Source organism: Cydia amplana, chromosome 16 (genome assembly GCF_948474715.1).
Source record: "Cydia amplana chromosome 16, ilCydAmpl1.1, whole genome shotgun sequence".
NCBI classification, from domain to species: Eukaryota; Metazoa; Arthropoda; class Insecta; order Lepidoptera; family Tortricidae; genus Cydia; species Cydia amplana.
The window spans coordinates 8,204,421-8,227,896 of NC_086084.1; positions in this window are offsets into that span (position 1 = coordinate 8,204,421).

Consider the following 23,476-nt stretch of genomic DNA (forward strand, 5'->3'; position numbering starts at 1 on the left):
ACAAGGCCCCATAATAACCGTAGTTATCAGCATAAAGCTGGGTTCATAAAGTCGAACGAACTACGTCACTTACGAAAACGCACGATTGCGCCATCACTCGCCGCCACAGGATTCAGGCGGCCTAGCCAAGGTGACAATCGCTATCGCTTCGCCATCGAATCGCTTTGTGTCTCTCTATCACTCATCCATATTAGTGCGACAGTGACAGTTGCGTTTCGATCGCTACGGAGCGTAAGTGATTGGCAAGTTGGCTACGCGGCCAGAGCACTCCGATGTCTCCGGTCTAATCTCTGACTATGGCAGTTGACGAGTGTTGAGGTCTACATATTTATATTTGTTTTAAGTCTATTATGCTTATTTTTTTGTCAGTTTTTTTTAATCATTCCGTTTGTTTTTACTCAGTTATCAAAAGAATTTGCTCAAAGTCAGTTGTTTAGTTTTTGCTATAAAAAGCTTTCCCATGTAATGAGACTTGATATACATATTATATTAAGTCGTACCAGTTTTCTGCTTTAGTATGATACGTGAACAATAATGGATTAACTAGATGCCCTAAGAGCGCTCGAAATAGACCCCTGAATTCCTGACGCTATTGTGCTTAAACGCCACATGAGCACAATTTAGCGAGCATTTGTGATTATTTTGTGAATGCGTTAAGGGATAGTGGACGATTGCTTCTCGATACAATTTCCTCCGTGGATACCTATTTATTTATACTTTATTGCACAAATAAAGAAAAACGAAAAAACAGGCATTCTGGACCAGCCAACCATTGGGTCAAACAGAGACATTATAAATAATATAATAGTAGGTAGGTACATTGCGATACAAATGCGAAAGGTAGGTTTTTTTTTAAATTGATACGAGTTGTAAATTAAGAGGCCGGCATTGATTTTAGTCGCAAAAATGTAAAATTGATAAATTTAGACGATGAAATTGTACACCTTTTGTTACGTAATAGAAATAACAAGTACTGGTATCTATTAGCACGTCTTCTCTTATCTCGCACTATTATAGATTTTTTTTTAAACAGACTCACTAAATTAGTAATGATTTTTTTCCTGATGGACGTTTAGGTAAACGCGCGTAAAGCACTGAATTTGTCGATTTCATTTGTAAATTTCTTAAAGTTTAGACTGCTAAAAATGGTAATTTTGTATTACACATATCCTGTACTCCAACTTTAATAAACTACATTTTTGTTATATGATATTGAACAAGAGTAAATGAAAGTTAATAGACAAAATCAATTTTCACTAGAAATTACTTCAAAACAAGTGACAATTATTCATGAAAATCGACTTAATTTCAACGTAATTTTGATACTTAGACAATCTACAACATTTCCTGAAACTGTTCTTACATCATTTTACTACTATAATTTATTGATGAATTTTTAAAAACTGCCCCTTCTCGTCAATTGTATTGCCGATGACGCACGCTCGGGACCTCGTTATTAAAAGGCAAGAGGCAACTGGTGACCGAAGAGCTGACGGCTACCTCGCACAACGTATCAGCATTGCGATACAGTGAGGAAATGTCGCCAGCATCCTTAGTACAATGCCTCAAGGGCCTATTTTAGATTTAAGCTAGTTTTTAATTTATTTTAGTAATTCAACTGTACATATCTTGTTTGTAAATAAAGGCAAGATGATAAGACGTGCTAATAGAAACCAATACTTGTTATTTAGATATTACGTAACAAAAGGTGTACAATTTCAACGACTAAATCGATCAATTTTACATTTTGGCTTTAAAATCTTTAACGGGCTCGTAAGTACCTATTCGCACATGTAGCGTACGTTTCACAGGACAGGACATAGGCACGTAAAGTGCTAATTACCGCACTAAGTAGTGCGGCAAAGTAGAACCATATGTACCTACTGTAAATAAATATTATAGGACATTCTAACACAAATTGACTAAGCCCCATAGAAAGCTCAAGAAGGAAGGAAGGAAGCAGGAATTATTTATGTTGGTGCAGGAGAGATTCATAACTAACAACGTAACGGCTGCAAAATACTGTAAATATTTTTCCTGATCACCGATTATATTTCACCGTGTATATAGTTTCGATCAAACTTTTTATCGTAACTCGCCGTATTTCAACGTTTTGGAAAATGGCGTCTTTCCCATGGACAATATATGAGAAAAACACAAACTTTAAATATGGTATACAAAATACACAATACGTTAACTCATATTAAAAAAGTTTTGAGCCAATAAATTGTAAAGTTCAAACACAGAGGCTGTGACTACATAAACCAACTTATTGCGCAATCAGTGGCGTGCGCACATAGACACTAACAGGAATCTGTACGAGTAGGTATTATTATTATGGCGTGCCCGTCCTGTGGTGAAGGCCACATAACCATTCCGAGTTCGGGATAGTTTTTGCTTCGGATTTTGCTTTCTAAGTACTTAATGTGATTTAGTTGGCCTCCGCTCGCAACTTTTGCTTAGAATTCGTTGCAATTTAGGAGCTAAATTCCCCAAAAATAGGAGCTCTACGACCCTGGAATAAATTGGTATGTGTTTCAAACTTGAACTACTTTAAACGGTTTAGTTAGGCTGTCAATCAATATCTAAGTTACCGAATTATTATATACATTCATCATTACAAGAACATCACACACAATTGACAATCGATAATTAGTGGCAAAACTGGCATTAAGTTTCATTTATTACCTAATAATATTATTTATGGACCACCGACAGTAGTATATTTTTGCCTGAACCTCCACATGGTAAATATACATATTTATTTCAAAAAAATGGTGTGACGCGCTGCGTTGCCAAGGTGTTATCTGGACATAGCCTAGGTAATTATGTTGACCCAACATGGCCACTATGTCACTTGGCTTGTTTACCGACACATATCGACTGTATCGTGTTCTCTTATATTTGGCTATTTATTCGCTATCGACCGAGACAAAGTGACGTACACTACAATGGAAACACCATGGGCAAATTCAGACTTTGCTCTTGCAACTTGCCCATTCATTACTTTATGATACTTATTCCGTACGTCTGTATTCGCTGAATCTATGTTGTAGTGGTGTAGGTAGGTATCTAAGCCTATAACATTCATTGGTTTCAGACTTTTATCATAGGTTGTGGTACGGCATAATAATTTGGATGATTTAATTACTGTCCAATGAAGATTTATCTTGATTTTATTAACTTGGTCGGAATTGGACCATTTTGTTTACATAATTCTTATTTAGCATTCTTGCACGTTTCTTTTCTCTCATATAATAAATAAATAAAATAAGCCTTTATTGTTGTTTAACACCATAATAATATAAGTCTTAAGTGGGTACCTTTACACTATATCTGTTACATCTGTTTCTATTTTCTGTTTGTGCTCACGAATAAAATTATTTCTATTCTATATATCTATATTTCTTAACTAAGTGAATCGGCAACCAGTTTTCGTCTGTTCCTTTTTAATTACAGCTTGTCTTTCGACATAGGCCTCCTCTAAATCTTTCCATTTTGTTCTGTCCTTGGCAGTTCGTCTCCATGATGGGCCTGCTATCTTTCTTATATCGTCTTCCCAACGTTTAAATTGTCCTCCTTCGTTTCTTGTCCCGTCCCATGGATACCATTCCGATATTAATCTTGTCCACTTAACATATTCCCTGTCCATCTCCATTTTAATCGTTTGTAAACAGATTGAATGTTTTTGAATTTCGTTTTATTCTTGTAGAACACTTATTTCCATACCATTTTGAGACACTTTTATTTTATTTATTTGTGGATCTCTCATATACTGAAATATGTCTAGACGTCTTCTTCAACAGTACCTACTCTCAATTTATCAATTTCAATCAAAAAATTAAGTAAATAGAATATAATGCCAATGTTGTTTCTCTAAATACAGGCTGGCCTAAAATACTTTTACAAAGCTTATTTTACTGTACATATTGTTGATTTTGACGTCTTTCGGAAAGATTGGCATAATATTGTCATAGACCGAGACGAGACGCGCGGAATAAAGAGATGGAGTCCTTTGCCCAGCAGTGGGATACAATGGGATAACAAATAATAAATAATATAAATATTATTGAACATTTGAACAATGGCTTTAGTCTATCAAAACCAAAGGAGAATATTTTAAAAAGAATACTTTTTGTTTCAGTTAAACGATTGTAGTTTTAATTTTCAATTAAATTTTGTGGAAAACGTGTACCTAAGTAAGAAAAATATTTCAAAAATGTTTTGTCAACGTATTTTTAAACATGTAAACATGCTCTATTGGTATGAACGACGACGCGCGGACCGAGCTTTTGTGATTTGTCTGCTATCTCAATAGACGCAATTTCAAATTGTGTAGCATCCAACAATAAACTCAATTTACTTAAATAAAACAGTCCATTTAGTAAAATAAAATAGTCAAAATTCAATTCAAAGAAACTAAATGTGCTGTGCAAAGATACTTTATAATGAAAGAAGAAAACGCTATTGAATCAGTGAACAGATATTATGTTGCATAGCCTTATAATTCAAAAGGAATTTAGTACCTAGGTAATATTGCAATCCTATCATAAACCTAACTCGTATAAAAATGCAAGCCTCGCAGCGCAAGGACAGGCCTAGGCGACTTAAGATAGCTGGGTATAAGTTTATTTCAGAAGTTTAAATTTATTTAGTTTATAGAGGTAGTTTTTATGTATGTAGGTATGTGTTTATATAGTTTATCTGCGGGAGATTTATCCAACAGTTGTTGTATAAATCATTACCTTACCTATTTTTTAACTAACAACGGGCGTGGCGGTATTAGTATTTTATTATATCATCATCTTCATCTTCCTCGCGTTGTCTCGGCATTTTGCCACGGCTCATGGGAGCCTGGGGTCCGCTTGGCAACTAATCCCAGTAATTGGCGTTGGCACTAGTTTTTACGAAAGCGACTGCCATCTGACCTTCCAACCCAGAGGGTAACTAGGCCTTATCGGGATACTTAATACCTCCCCATACAAAAACAAAAAAAGCGGCCAAGTGCGAGTCGGACTCGCCCATGAAGGGTTCCGTATTTAGGGGATTTATGACGTATTAAAAAAACTACTTACTAGAATTCGTTCAAACCAATTTTCGGTGGAAGTTTGCATGGTAATGTACATCATATATTTTTTTAGCTTTATTATTCTCTTATTTTAGAGGTTACAGGGGGCGGGACACACATTTTACCATTTTGGAAGTGTCTCTCGCGCAAACTATTCAGTTTAGAAAAAAATGATATTAGAAACCTCAATATCATTTTTGAAGACCTATCCATATAGATACCCCACACGTATGGGATGATGAAAAAAAAAAATTTTTAGTTTCAGTTCTAAGTATGGGGAACCCCCAAAATTTATTGTTTTTTTTTTCTATTTTTGTGTGAAAAACTTAATGCGGTTCACAGAATACATCTACTTACCATGTTTCAACAGTATAGTTCTTATAGTTTCGGAAAAAAGTGGCTGTGACATACAGACGGACAGACAGACAGATAGACAGACATGACGAATCCATAAGGGTGCCGTTTTTTGCCATTTGGTTACGGAACCCTAAAAACGTACATAAGATCGGTAAGTAAGGCAAAAACAAAACTAGATAGGTATGCCTCTTGACCTTTCATTGTAGTAACTTTTATATATCATAGAATTGTCGAAATGCCTACCGCCCATATTCGAACTTTAAGATACGTCAAATACTAGAGATTGAAACGATATGGAATGGATATGTCAGTGTCAAACAAGTGTCAAAAGTGACGTTTCTTCAAACAAACGCGTCACTTTTGACACTTGTTTGACACTGACATATCCAATCCATGTCGTTTCAATCTCTAGTATTTGACGTATCTTAAAGTTCGAATATGGCTCATATTTAATAATTACATATACCAACATATTACGTTTACTTTATAACGTACAAATGTCATTTTGTGACTTGTATCGGATATTTTTTAAATTACGAATATAATATGAAAGCAATAATACCAAATGCTAAATTGTGCCACTCGCCTGTGTACACCTCTACATCCAAGAAACTAATCTCACAAGTAAATGTTTATGGGCTGGCTAATCTCATAAAATAGTCATAACAACAAACAACCGTCAATCGAAAAGAAAGGTTTTGCTTGTAACGCCACGCGCGAAATTAATGTCATGTTTTTAAATATCGGCATGGAAACATATTATTAAAATATTACCTCTTTCATTTACAAAAGTACATTATTACACTTCGACATACAATGAAGTTATATGAATAAAGTTTGGAATTGTATTATTTCGAATCTAGTTTTGGGGTTTAATGAAATCTTGTGTAGGTATTTATAACAAGCTTTATTGTATGAAATGAGGTTGAAAACAACTCTATTTACTTTAAAATTGTAGGTACCTACAATCACGCATTTTATTTCCAGTCAATAAATTAACAATGCAAACAAATGATCAGAATATAATACAGCATTTCAAAGCCAGTTTGTGATTGAGAGATTGTACATAGCTAATATGGAGTCAATATTGAAAATACGCAGCTCAATGGTATTAATATTATAACATTATTATTGGCATTATTATTATCATTATTGGTATAATTTCCGGACCGATACGACCTTCAAACCTTCAAGAAAAGAGCGTACTCTCATCTTAAAGGACGGCAACGCGCTTGCAACCCTTCTGGTGTTGCGGGTGTCCATGGGCGGCGGTAATCGCTTACCATCAGGTGATCCGTCTGCTCGTTTGCCTCCTATATCATAAAAAAAAATAAGGTAGAACAGCTAAACATTGCAAATCAAATTCAAATTATCGTTGATCAAAACCCTTAAAAGGTAAGGGCTATAGTTCGTTTTTTTTAGCATTAGAAAGAACTTGCAAGAAGGTAAGCGATCTTGACATGTCTTCCTGTCAAATCCCACGATGTGACGTCACCATAAGCGTTCTGGCTCATATATGAGCCGTGGGAGCGGACGAGTTAATTGAAAAATGCTTTTTAAAAATCAAAAACTATTACTTATGAAAGCAGAAGAATATAAATGATCGTATTAGATTCATAATTGTTACATATCTACCGTAACTTATTTTTAAAATGTGTTTTTCAATTAAAAGACACATCAAGATTGTTTACTTTATTTCTAATGCTAAAAAAACGAACTATAGGCTAGGAAAAAACCAGCAACGTACAGTGTTGCACTTAAAGAGAGTAGGTAATGTTATGTATACTTTCTTCTTCTTTCCGTGCCTCTTCCCATTATTGGGGTCGGCCCTCCTAGTTCTTAAGAGGCAACAGGATTGGTCATTTCTCCTTACAAACGTACTTGACTGTTTCCTCCGTGGATTTTGAAACTAGAGCAATGATTTTTTCAACACAGATTAATATTGTCAATATCTGTGTCGGACCGTTTTGCTTTTTTTGATATTTTTGTTTTTTAAGGCGCTAAAGCCCTTCAAAAATTGCCAAAATGGCCTAATTGACTATGCCGCAATGAGAGGCGTGGTATTCAAAACTGATATCAATTAGCCAAAAAAGCAAAACACAGATAATTTCATAATCATTTAGATTTCTAAATTTGGTTTGGAGGAGGAAACAGTCGAGTACGAAACCTCGATTTTTGAGATTTTTACGCAGGATTTTTCGCCTTGTCCTTATCGCACTAGTTTTAGGAGCCGCTTCCGTTAGCGAGACGGGTATATTTACCTTAAATATTTAATTCTCAGCTCCTGTTTCGTCTTAAGCGCGCCTTGGTTGCCTCCTTATTCGACTGGGTCTGTTTCAAATCCATTGATATAGTGGACCACCACGTAGCAGGCGGGCCCTCTGCCTCTCTTATTATCCGGTAGTGCAAGGGCTTTCCTCACGACATGATCTTCATCGCGTCTCATGATGTTCCTAAATTAATATCACTACATAGTATAAAACAAAGTCGCTTCCCTGTATGTCTGTCTGTATGTATACTTAGATCTTTAAAACTACGCAACGGATTATAATGCGGTTTTTGAAGTGAAAACTTCTTCAGCGGCGCTGGGCACTTTTTGAGGCGGGGAAAAAATTATAAACTTGAGACAGCGTAAGGCGATCACGTGACCGAAAGGACCGTAAGGACCGTAAGGGGCGTAAGGTTTAGATGACCACTCATAATCGGGGAGCGGTGCTCGGGCCCGGCGCCCCGGCGTGGAGGCGGGCAGCCTCGCGCGCCGCGGTAGGGTGCCGCGCTTCAATAGGATAGGTTTGGTTAGGTTAGGTTAATTTAGATGGCATTTAAATCAATAAAGAACAAGCAACAACGGTTGCACTCCGGGAGTGCCGATAGAAGTGGAAACTCATCTCACTAATATGTTACCGACGCCCGGTAACACGATACATACGTTTAGCGGAGGTATTCTATTTATTTATTATATATTATTATCATTCTCAAATAAGGTCACACTTTTTCATTGACATGTTTATTTACATACTGCCATGACAACGTCAAATTATTTGAACATAGGTAAAGAGTCTTGAAAAGGAGTCCGCAACATAAATGTCAAATAACATTGAGTGTTTCTTTATTGATTTAGATGCCATCTAAATTAACATAACCTAACCAAACCTATCCTATTGAAGCGCGGCACCCTACCGCGGTGCGCGAGGCTGCCCGCCTCCGCGCCGGGGCGCCGGGCCCGAGCACCGCTCCCCGATTATGAGTTTTCATCTAGGATCTATATCTAAATCCCTAAAGTCTTTTCTCCTATCGATGCATTCCCTAATATTGTTTGTCATAATGATCAGTTGTCCTAACACTAAAAACCCTAATTTTGGTTATCCTAATATTGATTACTTATCTTAATGTTATTATGCATATTTTCTTTTTTGCGAGGGTCGCAGTTGTACCCTAACCTAACCCACTTTTGTGGCAGCAAGTTCTAAAACTTAACCATTTTTCAGAACCTTACATTATGGAAAATAATCGTTATGACAATTGATTGATCGTTATGGTATGTGCCCATTAGGACAAACCAGTTAGGGCAAGTGACTTTAGGACAAACGTTGTTAGGGATTCAGAATGACACCCGTTATCTAAACCTTACGCCCCTTACGGTCCTTACGGTCACGTGATCGCCGCGACGCTGTCTCGAGTTTATCATTTTTTCCCCACCTCAAAAAGTGCCCAGTGCCGCTAAAGAAGTTTTCACTTCAAAAACTCAATGTTATTTGACATTTATGTTTCGGACTCCTTTTCAAGACTCTTTACCTACTGTCAAATTATTTGAACATGTCAATGAAAAAGTGTGATCTTATTTGAGAATAATAATAATATATAAGTAATAAATAAATAGAATACCTCCGCTAAACGTATGTATCGTGTTACCGGACGTCGGTAACATAGTGAGGTGAGTTTTCACTTCTATCGGCACTCCCGGAGTGCAACCGTTGTTGCTTTTTATTTTTAATAGATAGAGTGATTTAAGAGGAAGGTTTATGTATAATTTGTTAACCCGGGGCGGGTCGTTATAAATATTACATTTGCAATCCTGTAGCAATTTGTTTGCAGCTTATTTGAGTTAAAGAAACGGGTCAGGTACTTATTGATATATCCATTTTTAGTTTTACATCACTGGCTATGGGAGCCTGGCGTCTGTTCGGCAACCTAGTCCCAAGAATTGGTGCAGGCACTCATTAATGTCAAGTGATAGGTATCTAAAGGTCCGGGTCACCACTGTCCCGTGTACGTCAGACAAATGAACAATTGAAATACTTTGATAGTTAAACGATTTGACCCATTAAATTGAAATACTTCTGTCCATATGCAACGTAATTTCCATGAAAGGAATTTAATAAGTCAGAGATTGTTTAATTATGATAATACTAGCTTTTGCCTGCCATTTTATCAGCGTAGACGTCGTTAAACTACCTCCTCCCCTTCGTTAATACTCAAGTATTAAGTAAGTGTCTATCAACTTTTACACTCCAATTCATTATATTTATGTGGGGTATGGTTCCCTGTATATTTCTTATAATTATCGACAGTGTTATAAGTGTTATAAGTATTTGGCTTTACTTTTGAGTGGCATTAACGTGAGACACTTCATTCGATTCTTGTCTGTTTGTCTTTTAATTACTTATATAAGAATTTAAGTCTTGGAGACCCTTTACATCTCTAAGGATTATAAAAGCGCCGGCGGTGGCCTAGCGGTAAGAGCGTGCGACTTCAAACCCCGGCTCGTACCAATGAGTTTTTCGGAACTTATGTACGAAATATAATTTGTGTTTACCAGTCGCTTTTCGGTGAAGGAAAACATCGTGAGGAAACCGGACTAATCCCAATAAGGGCCTAGTTTACCCTCTGGGTTGGAAGGTCAGATGGCAGTCGCTTTCGTAAGAACTAGTGCCTACGCCAAGTCCTGGGATTAGTTACCAAGCGGACCTCAGGCTCCCATGACCCGTGGCAAAATGCCGGGACAACGTGAGGAAGACGACTTTTAGTATTTGTCCGCTGTTTTTTTTTTGTAGTAAGTATATAGTTTTCTTTTGTGTTTTCGACCTTTCAGATACTGTTGTAATGGTATTAATTTTCGAAATCTGCACTCTCTACAATCTAGAAAACGCTACTCATAACTTACAAAAATGTAGCTGCATGTGAGCCATTTTTAGACGAATCCAATAAACCCAGAATCATTAAAATCGGTCTAACCATTCTTGCGTTCGGTATAAATGGTACAAACAAACTAACCCGACTTTGTTATACAAGTATAATATATAAAGAAATATTGGGTGGAATAGAATGAGGGACTGTTATGCAAATGGGGAATTGTTTAGGCTACGTACTTTATGTTTTACTTAATAATCACATTAATATTTCTAACCGTTTGTGAGATACAGTTTGCTAAACATTAGTGCCTGCATGTTTCAATCCTAGCAAGTAGATCCGAGCATCGAATGCAAAGTCAAGTTAATGTCATGTGTCAATATAAAATGTTAATAATTTGTAGGTTTATTATCAGGTTGGTTATTTTAAAGATTTTGTTTTACTTTTTAATCCAGCTGTACGATTATAATAACTTGATTGTAGAATTAGTAGATCACTTATAGTTTGTCAAAGGACTGTCCCATTTCAAACATAGACAGAGAGAATCATACAGAATAATATAATATAATCATCATCATTATAAAATAAGTAAAAAGGTTTGCTTATTGTGAGTCGCTCTAAGCGGGACCTGGGTGGTACAGATTACAGATGCATAGGGTATTAAATTTTTTTATGAACAACGTCACATATTCATGAACAATGATACATACAAATTCATTTTTTACTAGAAATCACATAATGTGATCACATCACGTCGCGTCGCATAACATCGCTGTCGTCCCTCAACTGGGACCACCGGTAAAGCAAATTGTGTCACTGGAATTAACGTCGTTTTATGTGCCTAAATTTGACTGCGGCGGTATTACAAAATGCCGCAAAATTGCTTTATTTACGGTCAATAAAGTAGATGCCTCACTCTGTTCGTGTTTTTTATGATTTTATACAGGGTGTTGCTTGACGTCATTGTTACCGGGAATTTTGCTACCTTCGCTTACCAATTTGTGTAGGTAAGTAAACGTTTTGAATATAAAATGTTGAAAAAAATGTTACTGTGGGTTCTGAAATACGGTACACAGTGAATACACTAGATATACTATTTTTACTTCACTCATTTTTCAGAAATAATTTAAAAATAAATACGTAGCGTCCCTAGGGGAGAGTGCGACAACTGCGACACAATGAATCGTGTTATTTGCTAGAGCTGTAGACATGCCATTAGTTTATTTTTGAAGTCGGCATATTACAATGCGCTTATGAATGTCAAATAAACCTACAACGGCACTAGCCCTACACCTCTGTCCGAGCGAGTTTAAGTCCCTCCTCAATTTGAGGAGGGTATCCCAATATGGGACCGACAAGAAACCGACATTACATCTTACAATACATGAATTGATTAAATAAATACAATTTACGTAATTTACCTGAACTGTGTCACCTACTATAGTCTCCTAGACATAATACAAGAAAAACAGAGACATAAAACAGAGACACGTCATTTCGTTACCTATAATAGGCTTTTTAATGAGCTATAACATAATTATATTTAATTCAAGCTTCCAATGGTGTATCAAAATGAATTTATTTTTAAAAGTTGGTAAGTCTCCTTGACATAATTATTAAAATTGAATTAATTTAATAATATTAAACCTTCTTGCAAATACTGGCCTGTTGCCATAATACCAAGATCAGCCGAGAAAATAAGCAAGCTTTTTAAAAATGACTTAATATATGTTATAGCTCATTAAAAAGCCTATTATAAGTAAAAAAAATTGAGGTGTCTCTGTTTTACAAGTTAGAAAAAAATATATTGAAAAATGTTGCCCCCCCCCCTTTTTTTATATGGAGTGTTATCCGGTTTATAGGAACAAATGGCGGGTATTAACTAAGTGTACTATATGTGTAAAGCACGAAGTAATTCGATCCATTCAAACGGAGTTATTCATGAAAAATCATTTTTCTTATTTATTCTTTTGTTCAAAAATAGGATGAGGCGAATGCTGAAATTTAGTATAACACTTACTAATGACGTGACCCATGATCAGAAAAAAAATCAGGCCGAAAAGCTGTTAAGGCACAAGATGGTCCCTTATCCTGCCACGGCCTTTAAAAAAACTCATCAAGATCTACCTCTTACGTTCGCTCCACGCTCGAAAAACTTGAAAGACGAACCGATGCAATTTATATTTCGCCTATCGCTAGGGTTGCCATACGTCCCGTATACACGGGAATGTCACCGTATTTAAGCATCACGTCCCGTAATTTTACTGGTCCCGTTTTTTGTCCCGTATTTTGTTGACCCTGCCTATAATATTTATTTATTTATTAATAGCGCTCTAGAACGGGGATCTCCAAACCCCAGCTCCAGACAGCAGCAACCATACATACCCCCCCCCCCCGAAAAGTTTCTGAGGCGCAATATTGCCCTCAGGTAAAAAAGTTTGGAGACTCCTGCTCTAGAATACCACTGTCCCTTATCAGTACCGACTAATTATGGCAACCCTACCTATCGCCAATTATACCCAAGTGGAAAGGGTGAGATAAGCTTTAATGAATGGGTTTCCAGCCGTTAATACAAGTATGTGGAAATTTTGATGATAGGTATTTATTGCATACCGGGTAAAGTTTCAGTGACAGGAGTAAATTACATGCATTCCTCCTGCGCAGAAAGTTCGTTCCACAGGCAGAGCTTTTGTAGAAGATTCCTTTGAAACCGTGCATAGTATCACTGAAGGGTGAAAATAGTGCACTACCGTTAGGACACATATAACGTCAAGTTTGCCTACTTTATTCCAAAAACTTAAAAACTCGATTATAAAATGATTTTTAAAATTTATTATATTGTGGCAGTATGTTGATGTATGTACAGTCACTTGCAATAATATGTTACACAACGATGGTCGCAAAAATATCTGACTCGATCTTATTTGGTAGAGCCATAAGAGCGTGTCACATATTTTTGCGGCCTTCGAAGAGTATTATTGCAGGTGACTGTACATGTACATGCCGATTAGGGTAGACCATAGGGTAGATTGTAACACTTAAATACGGTTGTGATATAGTTTTTACATATTATAAAAACGATTGGAGCACAATTAGCCATCAGTGAGGAGCAAAGTAGGCACGTTTTACGCTACCAGCAAACAACAGATTAACTAATCTGTAGATATTTTATATTCTTCATATGTTTTATAGATGCTTTAGTAATATTAACAACAATATATACATATTTTTTTCCATATTACGCGAAGTTAAAAAAATGTTTCTAATTACCACTGCATACCAATCAATATCAAATTGCCCAAAATCGACTAGGTAGGTACTTATATTATTTCGATACGAATATGTTTGTCGCACTTGTCTACGTGACATCGTTAATTAGCTGTCTGCCTCTTTCAATCGTGCGGTGTTAAAAAGATGACGCTAATTTGTGACATTATCTATGAAAAGGGACCTTATTGTCGATGGCGCTTACGCCATTATTAACGATGCTCCGATATAAATACAATGCCGCGCGACGCTGTTCGGCGTAAGCGCCATCGACAATAAGGTCCCTTTTCATAGATAATGCCCCCTTTTACGCGTGTAACATAACGTCATCCATCATTCGCCTGTAGGACTCGCGTCATGCTTGCAACTATTGCGGCAATCGACAATGTTTTTCGGTACGAGGTCGTTCTTTGGTGAGATTACTATATTCAAAAGCTTACGGAAAAAGAAGAAGCCCTCGTCTCGTTTTTAAACTATACTAAATACATAATAGATCATTTAAAATCATTCAACTAATTACTAAATAATGTACGGAAATCATGAATTCATCCATATTTCACATGGCAGTGGCTACACGGGAAGAAGTACAGTGGCGGATTAACCATACAGCAGAAATAGCATATGCTACGGGCCCCGCGCCTAGGGGGGGCCCCGCGCTTCGACCCTGACCCCCTGACCAAGCGATTTTGAAATTGACTTGTATGAAAAACAAAAAAAAAATTACCTACACTAAATAATGAAAAGGCGCGTGACAAAGTCAAAATCATCTATCGCCTTCAAAACCTTTCGCCAATCAAACGCAATTCGCACCTATATTTTTAATGTGAAATTTTTGGACTGTCTATCAGCATGTCGCATTACATAATTACAGCATTAGTAAAATTCTACTTTATTTCTAATACTTAGAGTTCATAGACTTTAAAATAAGCATACGACTTATTGTTTTCAAACATCAACGGATACAATACTTAATTCACGAAGGCTGATATTTGCTTGTAATGTCATACAAAATTTTAAGGACCTTATCTTATTCCTTTAAACGAGCAATTCTTGTATGTATACCTATTTATTGATTTATATATATTTTTTGAGGATCTCGGAAACGGCTCTAACGATTTAGATGAAATTTGCTATATGGGGGTTTTCGGTGGCGAAAAATCGATCTAGCTAAGTCTTATCTCTGGGAAAACGCGCATTTTTGAGTTTTATATGTTGTCTGAGCAAAGCCCGTTTCCCAGATATTTAAACTTAAAGTTTTAAATACGGTAACAAACTCTTTATTTCTACAGTGAATGGTAAATATAAGTCATGTCATAATAGGAAGTTAATAGTCACATACTTTTTGTTTTCCAACGTCACGGTCAACGTCCCAACGGTTGGCTAAAATAATTTAAAAAATCGGCCAAGAGCATGTCGGGCCATGCTCAGTGTAGGCTTTCGTAGTTACCATTCTGCCAGAATAGGCCAAACGGGGGCTATTAGTTAGTACATATCATGTACAGTACATTACAAGATTTACAAGCATAAGGGAGTACCTTCTCAGCGCTTTTTAGGGTCCCGTAGCCAAATGGCAAAAAACGGAACCCTTATAGATTCGTCATGTCTGTCTGTCTGTCTGTCCGTCCATAGGTCACAGCCACTTTTTTCCGAAACTACGAAAATACGAACTATACTGTTGAAACTTGGTAAGTAGATGTATTCTGTGAACCGCATTAAGATTTTCACACAAAAATAGAAAAAAAAACAATACATTTTGAGGGTTCCCCATACTTAAAACTGAAACTCAAAAAAAATTTTTTCATCAAACCCATACGTGTGGGCTATCTATGGATAGGTCTTCAAAAATGATATTGAGGTTTCTAATATCATTTTTTTCTAAACTGAATAGTTTGCGCGAGAGACACTTCCAAAGTGGTAAAATGTGTGTCCCCCCCTCTGTAACTTCTAAAATAAGAGAATGATAAAACTAAAAAAAATATATGATGTACATTACCATGCAAACTTCCACCAAAAATTGATTTAAACGAGATCTAGTAAGTAGTTTATTTTCTGGGGTTCCCCATACTTAGAACTGAAACTCAAATTTTTTTTTTCATCAAACCCATATGTGTGAGGTATCTATGGATAGGTCTTCAAAAATGATATTGAGGTTTCTAATATATTTTTTTTCTAAACTGAATAGTTTGCGCGAGAGACACTTCCAAAGTGGTAAAATGTTTCCCCCCCCCCCCCTGAACTTCTAAAATAAGAGAATGATAAAACTAAAAAAAATATATGATGTACATTACCATGCAAACTTCCACCGAAAATTGGTTTGAACGAGATCTAGTAAGTAAGCGATTATTTCCGTAAATATTAACTTTATCAAAAAATGGTTTTTGTATCCATGCCAAATTGCAGCTTTCTAGCACTAACGATCACGGAGCAAAGCCGCGGACAGACAGACGGACATGGCGAAACTATAAGGGTTTCTAGGTGACTACGAAACACTAAAAAACGAATTGAGGAACACAATGGGGCAAGAACGTCTGAATCATATGTCTTTGATGAACATAGAACATGATCTCCTTGAACAAATTGATACTGACCCCTTAATACATCAATTTGCAAATATATAAAATCACGAAAAGTGAATGGCTAACAACTTTGTTTTTTTTTTATCCTCTTGACCTAAGAAACTAAATGAAACCATCAGGGGGCCCCGCGGACGAATGTGCTACGGGCCCCGCACCAGCTTAATCCGCCCCTGAAGAAGTAGACGCAACGCCTAATTGTAACGTAGCCCCGCGCAGGTATGAGACACGCAGCGCGCGCGCTGGAAAGCTACCTTGCGTGTCACACCGACTCGCCAAGTCAGGAAAACTCACACACGTCATGGGTCGCAAGATCTATAACCACCTCCCGGGTGAAATTATCGCTACACATAGTTTAGCAACATTTAAAACAAAACTTAAGAGATGGCTTATAGAGCAGGCGTTCTATGATCATAAAGAATTATTCTTTAGCAATAAGAGTTAGTTTCCTAGTCTTAAACTAGTAAATAACTAGATTTACAATTGTATTTGGTTGACATGTAATTTATTTATTACCAATAAAATGATTATGATTATGATTATCTATTTATCTATCTAATCCACTGACTTAATATAAAAGAAATAGACACACAAAGCAGAACAAAAACGTCAAGAAATGTGGATCCCAATGACGTTTCGCACCATTTGCATTGATGATAAAAACGCTTACGTAAATTTTGAGTCAAGATAAAAGTTTCGTACAGAAAAGAGCTTAATGTCGTAAGCAATAAGTGTCAAATTTGCAAACATAAGTACCAACACTGTTAAAAAATTTAGTCCGATGGCACTAAACGTAACGTATTTACGTCAAACAACGTCAAACGAGAATAATGAACGAATGGAGTCACTTTGGTACACTTTAATATGTATTACTGTACAGAAAAATATTAAAATTGAAGTAATAAATAAAACAAATTTAATTTAATCGGGAGCTCAAATAAAATTAATTCGTGGTTCAAATTCAAACAAATTAAATTTTTAATTCGTAAGTATACGTCTTTAAATACTAATTTCCTTGAAATAAATTCTACTTATTAAATAACTGTGTATCTAAGATCTACATTTACTCATAGCACGGGTGCACGGGGACATTTAGATACTGATTGGATTTTTTTATAAAGTCTACCTATACTTTATAAAAAAAAATCCTGTGGTTGTCACTGTGTTCCGACAGGTTTAGCATTTACAGTTAGTCGATATAAGCCCTTATTGGTGGTGTATATGTCGGAAACAGGGAAATGGGCCAAACACACAAGTGCCGTTTTGCCTTGTTTAAAACTGCATCACCCCTATCTCTTGCTATAATTAAATAGCAGTCCACTTTGCACGTCGCATAGGTTTTCTTGGAAATCTTCAATTTAAACATAATATTATTTCTTATGAATTCCATATAAAAATATAAAAAAATATTGACCTCACATCGACTCAATAGAATTTTGTTCCTTGACATCCCTTCTTTGGTACTAACAAATTAATTTATTCAAAACCATAAAATTACCACCAGATTACATAAATTATGTAATGCTATCCAAAGAACTAACCGAAAGAAATACATTCCATCCTTTTTTCTTGTTTTATCATTGTTATTTTTACATATTTTAACGGCACATTTCGTAATTGTTGACAACTTCACATTTGAGCGTTTCAAACAAGACTAAACGAAAAAGTAATGCATGATCTGTTTTGACATCACTTTTGTGGGGCCATTTTTGGCGGCTGATTGGGTATCCAGTTCTTTATACTATATCAATGATCTAATCTAATACCTTTAAACGAGCAATTCTTGCATATTTATTGATATATTGATATGTATAATATATTTCGGGGATCTCGGGAACGGCTCTAACAATTTCGATGAAATTTGCTATATGGGGGTTTTCGGGGGCGAAAAATCGATCTAGCTAGGTTTTATCTCTGGGAAAACGCGCATTTTTGAGTTTTTATATGTTTACCGAGCAAAGCTCGGTCTCCCAGATATGTCATTATTTGAGTCATCCGTATTATATTAACCTCCAGATAGTAAATCTTATTAATATAACACCTCAAACTAATACATATACTAGCAAAAAGCAGAGCTTTGTAAGGGCTCGCGGAGTTTTTCTACCTAAACGTACCGGACCGCGACTTTGATCTTTGATCCAATCCGAGGCTTGTTTCGGTATCGTCTTGGGTCGTCCGATTCATTTTTCGTCAAGTTCTTAAATTAGTCCTATTCTGCTTTCGTCACGCATTCTACATTGAAAGCCACCGGCGATTGTGATGAATGTAGAATGGGTGACAAAAGCAGAATAGGACTAATTTAAGAACTTGACGAAAAACGAATGGGACGACCCAAGACGATACCCTTGTTTCATGTTCGATCGAGTGGGTACGTTATAAGTCCGTTAAGAACGCAGCTATAAGTGAGAGTAAGAAAGAAATATACTAACCGGACCCCGGTTGCTGTCCGGTACGCCCGTCACAGCTTTTACTTTGTCCATTAAAAACGTGTCCAGACGACAAAATCAAATTGCCAATATCATCCACGCGTAATATACAATTGCATAAGCGCTTATTACATTCTACACGGTCACCTAGTACTTTTTGTAAGGAAACCAACTGGCTTTCCTACATAACGTTGGGTCAGCGAGCCAATGTCCTTGAATTTAATTTTTGCGTCCACACCACACAATTGAGCGAAAAACTATCCCGTCTGGATACCTGCTGGCGATAATCACGCTGCTCCGCTTATAAACACACACACACACACACACACACTCACACAAACAGTTCTACTAGGTACAGCCAGGGTTCAGCATCAGCTTTATCTTGGGTACTACTCTCCTAAGTGCTCATCGAGACGAATCTGATGACCAAAACAGCGTGTGCCTATGTTGCAACAAACCTGAGTTCCACTAGGTATTGCCAGGGTTCATCATCAGCTCTATCTTGGGTACTGATCTCCCAAGTGCTTATAAAGACGTGTCGATTGACTAAGATAGCGTGTGCCTGTGTTGCACCAAACCTGAGTTACACTAGGTACAGCCAAGGTTCAGCATCAGCTCTATCTTGGGTACTACTTTCCTAAGTACTCATCAAGACGAGTTGCATGAACAAAACAGCGTGTGCTATTGTATAAAACCCGAGCTCCACTAGGTACTGTCAGGGTTCAGCATCAGCTATTTCGGGCACTTAACTGGTCTACCCAGTGATCACATGACGAGTCGGATGTCCAAAACAGCGTGTGTCTATATATGTTGCAGTTACATACAAGTTGCAGTCGTGTATCGGCCCTAAGTCACTGAAGTTTATATTAATATGATCTAAACTTTATTTATAATTTTAGCAGTTCCAAGCAATAGTAACACTAAAGGCGCCATTCATTAATTACGTAAGACAATTTTTACCAGTTTTTGACCCCCTCTCTCCCCTATGTACGAAATAATAAGAATAAGCTGACCCCCTCCCCCTCCCACCCCCTATATTACCATATATTACGTAAGAATCTAAAGGAAAAAATGAGTAGGTACACGTTTGGTTTGTTTTAGTGTTTATTTAAAAAAAAATGTTTTTATGACTGTTTATTTTGTACGTACGTTTGTACAGGACAAAGGTACTTGAGCTCGTTTAAGCTAACTCTGCACCGTGTTTGATAGCATAGAGTGTAGAAGTATTAATATTATTTTAAACGTCATAATTTCATAAAAATTAAAAAAAAATGGCATCTTTGTGATCTTACTTACGTAAGAACTATAAAACCCCCCTCCTTCCCCCAAGTAAAAATAAAATAAAATTATAAGATATACTTGGTCAACCAGATCTTGACAGTAGAAAAAGGCGGCAAATTTGAAAAATGTAGGCGGGAAGGGATATCATCCCATAGAAAATTTGAATTTCGCGCCTTTTTTTACTGACAAGATTTGGTTGACCAGCTATATGTTCGACCCCCCTTCACTTCAAAATCGTCTTCCGTAATAAATGAATGGCGCCAAAACTGTTTCTCGAACTGAAAATACCCGATTTAAATTTGCTAACACAACATGACTGATTAGTTCATCAGCGTCACAAAACATACGAGTGAATTGACCTCCGCAGTGAATATACAGCAAGATTGATTATTCTAGTAGGTATACACAGAAACTTAATTGCTAAATTGGGAATCAAACCAAGCGAAGCGAGGTGGGTCTGAATCCAAAATGTTAACCCACTTTTGTATTCATCGTTGTTAATGGCGTAAGCGCCATCGACATTATTGAAATTGAAAACACCACATAGATATCGTTGTTTGAGTACCCACAACACAAACCTTCTTAAGCTTTTCTGGGGCTTAGTCATGCAATTTGTATAAGAATGTCGAATGTCCAATATTTATTCGCCTATTCCACCTATCCCTACTGCGATATTCCCACCAGTGTGGACATATGGAATATTTTTCCATTTAGTTCTACTGGTAGGGATACATGGAATCGCTGGTGGCCTAGCGGTAAGAGCGTGCGACTTGCAATCCGGAGGTCGCGGGTTCAAACCCAGGCTCGTACCAATGAGTTTTTCGGATCTTATGTACGAAATATCATTTGATATTTACCAGTCGCTTTTCGGTGAAGGAAAACATCGTGAGGAAACCGGACTAATCCCAATAAGGCCTAGTTTACCCTCTGGGTTGGAAGGTCAGATGGCAGTCGCTTTCGTAAAAAGTAGTGCCTATGCCAATTCCTGGGATTAGTTGCCAAGCGGACCCCAGGCTCCCATGAGCCGTGGCAAAAATGCCGGGACAACGCGAGGAAGATGATGGTAGGGATACATGGAATCGAGTCGTCCATCTGTCCCTCCCAGTTTTTAATGGTAGAGCAAGATGGAATTTATTCCATTTATCCCAATCACTTTCCCCCTAGTAGGGATATATGGAATTTCTTCCACTTAGCCCAATCACTTTCCCCCTTGCCCTTTAAAAAAAACTGTACAAAAATTCTGTTGTTAATAGAAACAACTATTTGGCAATTACCGTACAAAAAAAGGCACCTAAAAAGAGAGGAATGAAATACATACTTCGAGATCAGTTCATTGAGAATGCTCAAAACCAATTAGTGGCAGGAAACATAAACAGTGGGCCATTTCTTAGATATGTTAAGGTAACTGAGGTAACATGTTAACTGTGTATAAATAAAACTATTTTTTTGGTTTTGTTTTTATTATTTCGTTATATATAAATGCCTGTTAATATAGTTGGAAATAATTCCGCGAGTCCCCACCAGGTAGGCAGTCAGTATAAGATGGTTGGAAATAATTCCGCGAGTCCCCACCAGGGGGGAAGCCAGTGTATAGATGGTTGGAAATAATTCCGCGAGTCCCCACCAGGGAGGCAGTCAGTATAGATGGTTGGAAATAATTCCGTGAGTCCCTACCGCAGTGGATTTCAGTAGGGATAAATGGAATAATATCCCTACCAGTAGAACTAAATGGAAAAATATTCCATATGTCCACACTGGTGGGGATATCGCAGTAGGGATAGGTGGAATTAGGCGTATTTATTTATTTATTTACTACTAAAGCCATCTATTAGAGAAATAAATAATTAACATTAGCACGAATGTTAATTCATTATTTTGCCAACAGATGGCGCTAGTAGTAATACAAAGTGTTATTAGATTATTTTATTTTTTTAGGTTTATAAAATGATATTTTTATGTTTGATAACACATCTAGACATGAATTTAAATTACTATGTTAAATCTCAAACCTAACAGTGCAGTAGTTTTTCCGTAAAGTGTACCACAAGAATGCATAGTTTGTCGAATAGTGATAGGGCTCGCTTCGCTCGCCCTAATTACCAAACTTAACTTAAAGGCGGCCCGTACTCCTAGGGACCGATTGCCCCCCCCCCCCCCCCCCCACACCACTCCCCCCTCCCAGTCCGATTAAAATAAATAACGAAGCGCAAATTATACTGCTGCGTAAATTTGTAATATTTTAGTAACGAATACATTCCAGATTAAATTACAAAATTTTTGTTTTACATATTTGTTTACCACAATTGACAGGCAGAGTTTTGTTGTATCGGATGGGATTTCGAGACCAGCATCGCTTTGTATTAGTCTTTCAGTCTTTTGATCATTGAATTATTAAGGAAAATAAACATAATCTGATGTTTGTTTTCCTTAATAATTTCATGAATACTATTTAGAGTTTCGTAGCCAAATGGGTAAAAACGGAACCGTCCGCCCACATCCGTCCAACCGTCTGTCCGTATGCCACAGGCATTTTACTCAAAAACTATAAGATGAAATTTGGATCGTAGGTCTATTTTTTGAGCCGCTTCTTATTAATTAAAATTTGTAAAAATATGTATATTTTTAGATAGGGAGAAATGATGCCTTTCGGAGCACATCTGTTGGAAATATAATTTTCGCAACACCTTATACGGAAAAAACTTATTTGAGTAGGTACATAATTAATATAATTATATTGTTGAGGGATTATAGGTTTTTTTTTTAATTGGATTACCCAGACCCACAACAAGTTCACTAAACTGTGAATCATCAGAAAATCTAAATGAAATTATACGCTAATTCGGTTTGCGCACAAATATTTAATTTTTTAACAAGATGGCAAATTGTTGTAGCAAATAAACTACATAATTTTTATTTCAAATATTTAGGCTACTATTTTTAGGGTTCGTTCACTGGATACTACCCAGTGATTTAATTGTAAATGTCCTCTATTTCACAGTGAATAATATTCATCTTCTTTAACTTAATTGACGTCAAAAAATGAATTAAATTATACATTTTATTATACCTATTACATTTATTTTTGAGTAAATATAGAGTTGAAAGTTACTATAAGGAATCATAAACGATTATTTTTAAAGATGGAAGTAAGTAAAATTAATCCATTGTTAGTTATATACCTAAAATGTAATAACCCTTTAATTTAAGCATATAATACAAACACATATATGGAATGGAATATAGTATGGAAGCATTTCTGGGAAATACCCTGAAACAAAATATTAGTTTTTTGTTTCGGTAATCCCTAAACTATGGTATTATAACTACAAAAACTCAATTTCGAGATGAACGCAACAATCCGTTGAAAGTGGTAT